The sequence below is a fragment of the Peromyscus maniculatus genome, chromosome X (genome assembly GCF_049852395.1).
Source record: "Peromyscus maniculatus bairdii isolate BWxNUB_F1_BW_parent chromosome X, HU_Pman_BW_mat_3.1, whole genome shotgun sequence".
Taxonomy (NCBI): Eukaryota; Metazoa; Chordata; class Mammalia; order Rodentia; family Cricetidae; genus Peromyscus; species Peromyscus maniculatus.
The window spans coordinates 35,936,344-35,946,830 of NC_134875.1; the positions used below are offsets into that span (position 1 = coordinate 35,936,344).

Genomic DNA, 10,487 nt, shown 5'->3' on the forward strand with positions numbered 1-10,487 from the left:
ACTCAGATCATGGAGCCTGGTGAAGTACATAAACCTTTGTACCCTGGTGCCATCACCATAAATCCCAGGGCTAGGTAGGTTCCATCAGCCTGTTTACCATCCTAGCCTGGTGAGTGACCCAAAACCTTGACTACATGTTCTAAAGTCTATGATCCTGGGCACCTGCCTATATTATGGATTGATTAAGACCCTGCCCTCAGAAACTTCCTCAGACATCCTGGCCCAACTGTCACCAAGAATCCTGATAAGTTCCCATAAGTAGCCTGATAAGTACCCTGCCTTCCATAGCCATCCTCACACCTCTAGGCCTAGTTGGATATATCAGACTGCACATTATCCCAGGCTGATTAGAGTTCAAGATTCTACCCTTTTTCTCCCACAGAAACAATAATTTGCCCAGCAATAGCTTGAGTGGCATAGCCTTTACTCCACTGCAGCCTGGTGAATGGCCCATTATATCCTCACATTGATAGGCCTAGCTTGGCTCAAGCAGTCTGGAAAGCAGTCCATCATGGTGAGTGATCAAGTCTCTGCCTTCCTGTACTATTTTTACACCTGAGGCCTCATTTTGTCAGGCAGCTTATATCTTAACCAAGCCTGGTCAAGAAATGCTTAGGAGTGTACATCCTCTTGAAACTGCTGTCATGTGGTTTGGGGGAAATCAAGAAGGCTTCCTTGTCAACTTCCACTGCATGTGTGTCAGTCTTTTCCTATCCTCAGGGACGCAATGACATCCCTGGTCTGGGAGTGTCAGGATGATGGAGGGGGACACTGAGGAGTTTCTACAGCTTTCTATCCAACTTTAAATGCTCAAAGAAGAACACTGATGCATCTGGCTACACTTTTCTAATTGGTTTTCAGGATTACATCCTTGTTTATTTAGCTTGTCTGACTTCGTGTTGTACTCTGTCACCTTTAAAGAATGATGTGACTCTGACACCGCTCTATCATGCCTTGACTACCATTCCACCAGTGATCACCTGCATAGACATGCTTCTTGGGAATGCTGATGATACCTATTTCTGAAAACACCTCTTACTTGGCCTTGAAACAAAGTTAATAATATGCCTTGAGTAGATCTCTGAGTTTGAGGCCAGCCTGGTCTACAGAGTAAGTTACAGGACAGCCAGGGCTATACAGAGAAACCTTGCCTTGAAAAAAAACCAATAACAATAACAGTAATAATAACATGCCTTGAGATCATTAAAAACTGTGTACTTAATCTACCACTCAGCTAACTCATACAATCAGCTTTCACATCCTAAGGACTACAGCATATAGATGTTGATAATATCTGTGTGCTATTCTGCATCAATAAAGTAAAACTTCCTTTATAAAGTATCCTGAAACATTAATTCATTTCTTTCCATGAAAAAATGCCTTTCTTAGAGATAGAGCAAACACAGGGAACATTTATTTTATTCCTTAATCCAAAATTGACAGTGATCCACAGATATTCCAGAATATTCCTCATAGCCACATGCATAGCTTGGGTGAAGCAGCATAGGCACCCCTTGACATCATCACTTTCCCTGGCCTGGTAACATAGAACCCCCCCTCCCCCACCAGGTATGACTAGCAGTGATCTCACAATAGTAAGTGGTCTGTGTACCAGACCAGCCTGGAGAGTTACACAGAACCCCACCCATCCTCATCATAACCACACTCATGTAAAGCAGGTTGGCACCAGCCCAGACTGGTAAGTAACTCAGAAAAGAACCGGTTCTCACACAGCCAGGTCTAGCTGGTGTCCCACAGTCTGTATATAAGCTCAGCATGTTGAATTCCCAGGAAGCTGCCAGCCAGAGTCATTCTCTTACTGCCTGGCCTACTGGGGTCAAACAGACTGAACACCATCTCAGCCTGGTGAGAGCTCAAGATCTTATCCTGGGGTGTCTTACTAATGCTCCTCGACCTCATGTGGGTTGAATAGCCTGTCTTTCAGTTCAGTGTAGACTCAAGAGCCAACCTTACCAAATCATCTTGACGCACTCAGATGGAGTTTGGGTCAAGCAGTTCACTAACCAGCCAAGTCTGGTTAGTTGTGCAGACCTCTGCCCAATTGATCTCAGACTATCAAGGGGTGTCATGATCCTAGGAAGACAGTCTACCAGGCCAGCATTGTGAGTACCAAATATACCCACCTGTCTATAACATACTCATAGGCCTAGCTTGGGTTATAGAGCCTGAACAACAGCCCAACCTGGTAAGTGATCAAGATTCCCCAACTAGACTCTCAGGCCTAGTTCAGGTCAGTTGGCTCCCCAACTAAGTTAGTGAGTTACTGCAAAATTCCTATGCCATTATCAGAGTCTCTGGCCTATCTGGTGTCAAGCAGCCTGGGCACCAGACAAGACCAGTGAGTGATCAAGGCGCTGCCCTCCCATTCAATCCTCACATTCGCAGACCTAGTTTGGGTCACATTGTTACTTACTATCCCAGCCTGGTGAATGCCTCAATACCTCACCAATCTGCACCATTACCACACTCCCAGACCCAGCTGGGGTCATGAAGCATGGGTAGCAATTAAGTCTGACTAATGATCATGGCCTTGTCCTCCACGCCATCTCCATACTGACCTAGCTGGGTTAATCAGATTGCACAGCATCCCAACATGATGAGAGATCATGATCCTATCCTGCTAGTGTGGTCCTAATACCTGCAGGCCTAGTTTGTGATGTATAGCCTGCACTCTAGCCAAGCCTGGTGAATAATCTGGACCCTTGTACTCTCTGGACATCTCCATAGAACCAGGTCCCTCTGGGTGAGGGATCAAGACCCTGTACTCTGGTGTCATTCACACACTCCCAGGCATGGTCCCACTCCAGCAGCTCTCAGGCAAGCCAAGACTTCTTTGTGACCCAGACACCTGCCTTCCTCCACCTCAGCCTAGGGAGTGATCTCATAATTACAGGCAGACTGGGGACCAGGCAAACCAGGTAAATGATCTTGAACCTACTCCTTCCTACCATTACCATTCTTTCAGGTCTAGCTTGAGTTAGAGGGCCTGCAAACAAACTCAACCTGGGAGAAAATCGTATTGTTGTCCTCCTGTGTCATCCCCACAATCAGTGGTTGACCTGCAGTCAGGCTGCCTGCTCCCAAGCCTACTTTGGTAAGTTATCAAGTCCCAGATGCCCCCCACCCCTTCCCACAAAGTCCTAAAGATTTCATGACTTCTTGGGGGGAAACAATATGTACCCCGATAATCAAGACGTTCTCTTCATGTGTCCTCCTCACACTCACAGCCCTACCCTGGACCACACAGCCTGAAGAGACAAAGCAAGTGAGTGATCAAGATTTCCCCATCAACTAGCCATCTGAGATCTTTGGTGAAGTGGATCACTGACCAGCACATCCTGGTGAGTGTTCCAGACCACTGACCTCCATGTAAGCTCATATTCCCAGCCCAGACTGCTAAGTGGTCAAGACCCAGCTCTACTACCACATCCTCCAACTACAAAGCCTTGGAATTGTTACAAGGCCTGGTGAGTTCCGACACACCTCACCTGCCATAGATATCCTCAGCAACCTGACCTAGCTGGAGTCAATTGGATTGTACATTGTAGTAGTCTGGTGAGTGCTTGAGATCCTGGCCTCCCAGGGTGACTAGTACTCTGTAATAGCTTGAGTAGCAATGCCTGTACTCTAGCCCAGCCTGGTGAAGGACCCAGACTGCTGTACTTTCAAGAACATCCGCACATCCCCAGGCCTAGAATGGCTGCAGAAGCCTGGGCACCTGTCCTGGTGAGGGAGAGAGATCCTGCCCTCCTCATGTCCCATCCTCACACTCCTTGGCCTAATTCAGGTCAAGGAGCATATGGGCCTGCCAAACCTGGTTAAATGACCCAGCATGTTGTCCTCTTGCCTCACCCTAGACTAGAAAGTGGTCTGACAATCCCAGGCATATTGTGTACCAGACCAGAATGGTAAGTGACACAGAACTCTGCTCTTCCACATTACCACACTACCAGGGCTAGCACAGGTCACATAGCCTGCATACAAGTCATCTCTGTGATCCAGAACTTTGTCTTCCCTTGTTATCCCCATAGTCACAGAACTGTATGGGACCAAGCCACCTACCCAATGGCGTACTCTGGTGATGATCAATACCAGCTCCTCCCTTCCTCCCTCATGAGCCTAGCAATCTAAGACATGTTTAGAACAAATAGCATGGGCACCAAAAGAGCATATTCAGTGATTAAGAGCTTCTTGTCCCACACAATCCTTACACACCCAGCCCTAGCTGACATCAAGCAGCTTACCTAATAAATATACTTGCCTTCATCACTCTCACTGGCCTAGCTTTGGCCTTTTAGCCTGAGCAGCAGCAGAGCCTGGCCAGTGACCAAGATAGGCCCTCTTCTAGTGTCTTCCTCAATTTCCAGGCTTAGTTTGGGTCAAGCTGATCATGGACCAACATGGTCTTCTGAATGACTCATACCCTTGCCCTCTTGTGCCATCTCCAGAGTCTCAGACACAGTAGGGGTCAAGTAGCCCACATACTATCCCATATTGGAGAGATGTCAAGACATTGCCATCCTGCACCACTCCAATATCCCAGTCCTGCTTTGGTCAGTCAATTTGCCTCAATTTTCCATGAGCGATCCAGAACTCTGTTCCCAGGCCCATAAAGCATCAAGCAGTCTGGGCACTATCCCTGACTACTAAGATGCTAAGACCATCACTGCCTGGACCAGTCCATTTTCTAGTCAGAGTCAATCATACTGTGTACCATACCAGTCTGGTGAGAGCTCGAGACTCTTTCTGCTGCTGGTGTACTAATACTCCCAAGCCTAGCTTCAGTCACACGGCCTGTACTTGAGCCAACCTCCTGAGTGACCCAGACCTTGCACTTTTGTGCCATCTGACCAGTGTCTATCTCAGCTAAGGTCAATCTGCCTGCTCATCAGACCTAACTGGTAAGTGATAAAGACAACCCTGCCCTTGCACACTATACACCATAGCTTGGGTCACAGCACTTATACACCGATCTTGGCCTGCTGAGTCACCTATAACCCCGCCTATCTGCAACATTAACACACTTCCAGACTAGCTTGGGCTACATATTTCTATGCCAACTACACAGTCCCAATGTAAGCTGTGGTCAAGGTGCCTGCCCATTAGCTTACCCTGGTATGTGATCAAGACTAAGCTCTCCCTGACCATCCTAACTGGATCCCAGTACTGGTTAGGATCCAGTAGCCTGGAAATAAGAACAGCTTTGTATTAGTAATCAAGGATATCCACTCCTGCACCATCCCCATATTTCCTGTCCCATCTCTGGCCAGGCAGCTTTCCCATCAGCCCAGTCTAGCGAGTGCATTCCATTTCTTCACATTCACTGGCCGAGGTATGTATTCAATGTGTTATCCTGTGTGCTCAGCCCATTTAAGCTTAATATGCCTTTAAGAATGTATGTAATTTTGCCCCTTGGAGCTGGAAGTACAACTCTTGGGATCCTTGGAGGGTTCTGAACTGGTGGTAGAGGTGACTGGAAAGGTCAAAGTGACATGATCAGGCTATCTCTGTTCTCCCATCTCTACCATGCACAATGACTTCTTTCCTCCAAGAGAAAAGTTTTGAAAAGAGCCCTTAGAGCTAGTAGCTGCCTCATGGCCTGCATTTTCTAGAAAGAAGCAGCCTGGGGTGGCTGCTCTGCCTTCAGGCCACACTGCTAACCTATCTGTCACCCAGATGTATCCCTTCTATATCCTTGCAGCCACCATGAGAGGCGAGATCAGTGCTGCCGCTACATTCATCTCGAAGTTCCTCAGCACCAAGGGCCTCAGGAGCGAACAACAGCTGCAGACCTTCAGCCAGAGCCTGCAGGAGCTACTGGAAGAACATTACAAACATCACTGGTTTCCAGAGAAGCCCTGCAAGGGATCAGGCTACAGGTGCCTTCGCATCAATCATAAGATGGATCCTCTGATTGGACAGGCAGCCCAGCAGATTGGATTGAGCAGTCAGGAGCTGTTCAGGCTTCTCCCATGTGAGCTTACACTCTGGGTGGATCCCTATGAAGTGTCCTACAGAATTGGGGAGGATGGCTCCATCTGTGTGCTGTACGAAGCCTTTCCAGCGGGAGGTACTTCTCAAAGTGGCGCCAAAGAGCAAATGGGAGATAGCAGAGTCAGCTGCAAGGAGAAGACTCTATTGGGCAGAGCAAGCCCTTCTCAAAACTACAATATGATGACTGTGTTGGGTTAAGACACAGTCTATGGATGGGTCACCTTATATGGAGAAATTTGATTTTTGCTTGGGGTGGGATCCTCTTGGGGATGGATTATGGAATTTAAACCATGTCACAGCTGTGAAGACCTGGCATAAGATAGAGTGGCAATATTTTTTTTTAAGTAAGTTTGCTATAGTTTGGACAGTACATTTCAATGATTTTCTAGCTTGTGAGTTAAAGAACACAACCACTTCATTTGCTAGGTAGTGAAATTGTAGGTTGGTTTTAATTTCTCCTAGACTTTATAACTATATTGTCACATTAGTCCCCTTAAGAAAAATTTACATTTAACTTAATTCTACATTTTATGTGTATGAGTGATTTGCTGAATGTATGTCTGTGTACTGCTTGTGTAGTATGCTCAGACCAGGGAGGTGGATTCCCTGAGGGTGCTGGGAAACAAACTGGAGCCCTCTGTTAGAACAAACAGATCTCTTTATCACTGGGCCATCTCTCCAGCCCCATAAAACACTATTTCAACGAACCATCTTCCACATTTGACCTTTCAAGGGATTTTGCAGTATTACACTTGAATATTATCAATAATGTTTGGGGCCATTTAGGAGGAAAGCTCAGTTGTGTAAGCATGAAATTAGAGGGAACTTTATATCAAGAGTGTTTTCTAACAATTGAACAGCCCAGTCTAGTGAGTCATCAAGACTTGCCCTCCAGTGCCTTCCTCAGATGCTAAGGCCTAGTTAGGATGAAGTAGCCTGTAGACCTGCCGAATCTGGTGCATGGCACAGAACCCTACTCAGTGTGGCCATCCCTTCAATTGTGTGTCCTGAGCACCAGACTGGTGAGTGATAAAACCATTTCTTCTCACACCATCCTAATACTGCTTAGGCTTAGCTAGTGTCACACAGCCTGCTCAACAGACAAGTGCTGTGGGTTCCTAAGACTCTTTCCTGTGTAAAACATCTTTACACTCACTGGCCTAATTGTAGCCAATCAGACTGTGTACCATCCTAACCTATTCTGTCACTGTCAAAATAATGCTGTAAGGCCTTGCTTGGGTCCCCTAGCCTGCTATCTGAACCAGATCCTGCTCTCCGAGGACATCTTCCGGGCCTATCATGAATGAAGCAGCCTGTATACCAGCCCATCCTGATGAAAGATCAAGACTGCACTTCTGCACAAAATTGAAACTCCCAGTTGAACTTGATAATGAGTCAGTCCCCATTCTTTCTTACTAGCTCAGTTAGAGGCTTAGGTAAAATTACCAGGCACTTGATGCCCTACCTCATCCTGGTGAGAGACCCACAACCACACCCTTCACCACCATTACCACCATCTCCCTATCTCCATTCACAAAGATCATGCAAAAGCCAGATATTTGAGTGACAGGCCTTTGCCAACCTGTGCACCCCTACAGTCCCACGCCTGGCTGGAGTAAAGTTGACTTCTAGTTAGTGACCAAGAGTGTGCCCTCTTCCACCATCCTCACACTTGAGGCATATCTATGGTCCAGCTGATTGTCCATCAGCCCAGCCTATGAGTACCTGTCTTCCCCTTCTGCACACTCAGGGGCTAAGACTGGGTCACACAACATGGGTATTAGGCCACAATAATGAGTGTCCAATGTCTCCACCTGCCTTCTTATACTCACACTCACAGGCCTAACTTGAACAATATAACCTGAACAATATCCTAGCATCATGAGGGATCCAGATTTCCATTCAAGTAGCCTCTGAGACTTCCAGGCCTAGTTCAGATCAAGCATAAGGCCAATGATCACAGCCTGGTGAATAACGTAGACTCTGCACTCCTGTGTCATTTCTGAAGTCCCTGACCAGCTTGAGGTCAAGCAGCTTGGATACTAGCTCAGGCTGTTGAGTTATCAAGACCTTGCCATCTCAATTCATCCTCACATCTCAGGCCTACCCTGGGTTAAGCAGTTTGTCCACAAACCCAGTTTCATGAGTGACATAAAACCCTGCCCATTCACAAGAATACCGCAGTACCATTCCCAGATTTATAATGAAGTCTGCAGATAAATGGATGGAACTAGAAAAATTCATCCTGAGTGAGGTAACCCAGACCCAGAAAGACAAATACGGTATGCACTCACTCATAAGTGGATATTAACGGTAAAATTAAGGATAACCAGGCTACCATCCATAGACCCACAGAGACAAGGTAACAAAGAGGGCTAAGGGTGGGATGCTTGGATCTTCCTGGGAAGAGGAAATAGAAGAGATTTTGTGAATGGACTGTGGGCTGGTGGGGATGGGAACATGAGAGATTAGGTTAGGGGGAAGTAGGGGGGAGAATACTGAAAGAGACAATTTGAAAGGGGGGACATTTGGGGGTCATGTAGAAACCTGGCACAAGGGAACCTCCCAGGAATCTACAAGGATGACCCCAACTAAGACTTCTGGCAATTGCAGATATGTAACTTGAACTGGCCATTTTCTCTGATCAGGCAAGACTTCAAGTGGAGGGCTTGGGACACCAACCCAGTAGTTTGTCCTGTCTAAGGGCGACCTAGAGATTGAGGGAGTGTCCATCCAATGACTGGTCCAGCTTAAGACCCATGCCGTGAGAGTGAGCCCACCCCTGGCACTTCCTGGAACACCATGACTTACAGGTTGGATGATCCAGAGACCTAGGATAGAACCAAACACAAGTTAATAAAAACAATTCCAATGTAAAGATGCATAATGATATGCCCAATGTAAGGATGCCAACTGTTATCAGAGAGGCTTCGTCCAGCAACTGATGGAAACTGAGAAAGAGACCCACAGCCAAACATTAGGCAGAGCTTAGAGAATCCTGCCAAAAAGAGGGAGGAAGGATTGTAGGAACCGGAGGGGTCACGGACATCAAAAAAAAAAAACCATAGAATCAACTAACCTGGCTACATAGGAGCTCACAGAGACTGAACTGACAGCTGGGGAGCCTGCATGGGACTGACCTAGGTACTCTGCACATATGTTACTGTTGTTTAGCTTGGTCCTCTTGTGGTACTCCTAACAGTGGGAGCTGTCTCTGACACTTTTACTAGGGTTTTGGACCCTACTCCTTATACTGGGTTACCTTGTCCAGCCTTAATACATGGGGAGGTACTTAGTCTTACTGAAACTAGATATGCCATGTCTTGTTATCCATGGGAGGCCTGCCCTTTCTGAATAGAAACAGAGGAACATATTGGTATGTGGGCAGAGGGAAGGTGGGGGGAGGGAATGGGAGGGAAGGAGGGAGGGGCAACTGCAGTCAGGATGCAAAATAAATTAATAGAAACCCCAATCCAAATACTTAGCCTGTGAGGGACCCAGCCCTTTATCCTTTCACATCTCCATGTTCACAGAGTTACCTGGGGGTAAAGCTGCCTACTTACCATCTTACTCCGGCAAGTGATCCATAGTAGGTCTTCTCCTATGATACACACACACACACACACACACACACACACACACACACACACACACACACACACAGTCCAAGGCTAGCCTGGGTGATGCATACCAGCTCTGCATGTGAGTTCCAAATAGGCACACATACCCCAACCATCCTCACCCTGTCTACTATAGCTTGGTTAATCACATTGCTTACTGTCTTAGCCTGGTGAGAGCTCAAGGTCCTGCAGGTACCCTACTAATACTTTCAGGCCTAACTTGGGTTGCACAGCCTGTCCATCTGTCCATCTTCTTGAGTGAGTTGGACCCTTACACTTCCAGGACATCATCCCATTCCCAGGCCTTGCCCCACTTGGTAAGGAATTAAGACTCTCTTCTCCCGCACCATCCTCATACTCCCAGCCACAGTTCCACTCAAGTAGTTCTGAGACCAGCCAAGCCTTCATTGTGAGCCAGACCCCAACATTCCTGCAACTACTCAGTCTAGGTGTGGTCTCATAATCATAGGCAACCTTCACCAGTCCAAAAAGATGAGTGACCCTGGATTCTACACTTCCCCAGCATAGAAACAATTCCAGGGCTTGTTGAAGTCAAGCAGTGTAGACACCAGAGGAAAGAGGTAAATGCCCTAAGTGCCTTAGCAATCTAGACTTTCTCTTCAGTATCCTCCTCACACTGATAGGCCTTGCTTGGTTCACACAGCCTGAGCAACACCCCAGCCCCATGAGTGTCAAGGCTCACACTCCAGCACCTTCTGCAGATTCCCAGGACTAGTTTGGTCAAGCAGATTCCTGAATAGTGAAGTGGGGTAAATGACCCAGACTGCTATGTCCCTGTGTGTCATCCCCATAGTCTCAGGCTTTGGTCAAGCCTCCCAGACACCAGCCCAG

General features: G+C 47.1%; 1 pseudogene across 1 annotated transcript; it reads left to right on the forward strand.

Moving 5' to 3' along the window:
* The first annotated feature begins 1,591 nt into the window (after positions 1-1,591).
* LOC102912532 (protein BTG1 pseudogene) lies at positions 1,592-6,532 on the forward strand (annotated as a pseudogene). The gene is made up of 4 exons (XR_013048318.1): positions 1,592-1,699; positions 2,987-3,115; positions 3,249-3,362; positions 5,723-6,532. The product of XR_013048318.1 is annotated as a protein BTG1 pseudogene (transcript).
* Positions 6,533-10,487: the final 3,955 nt, after the last annotated feature.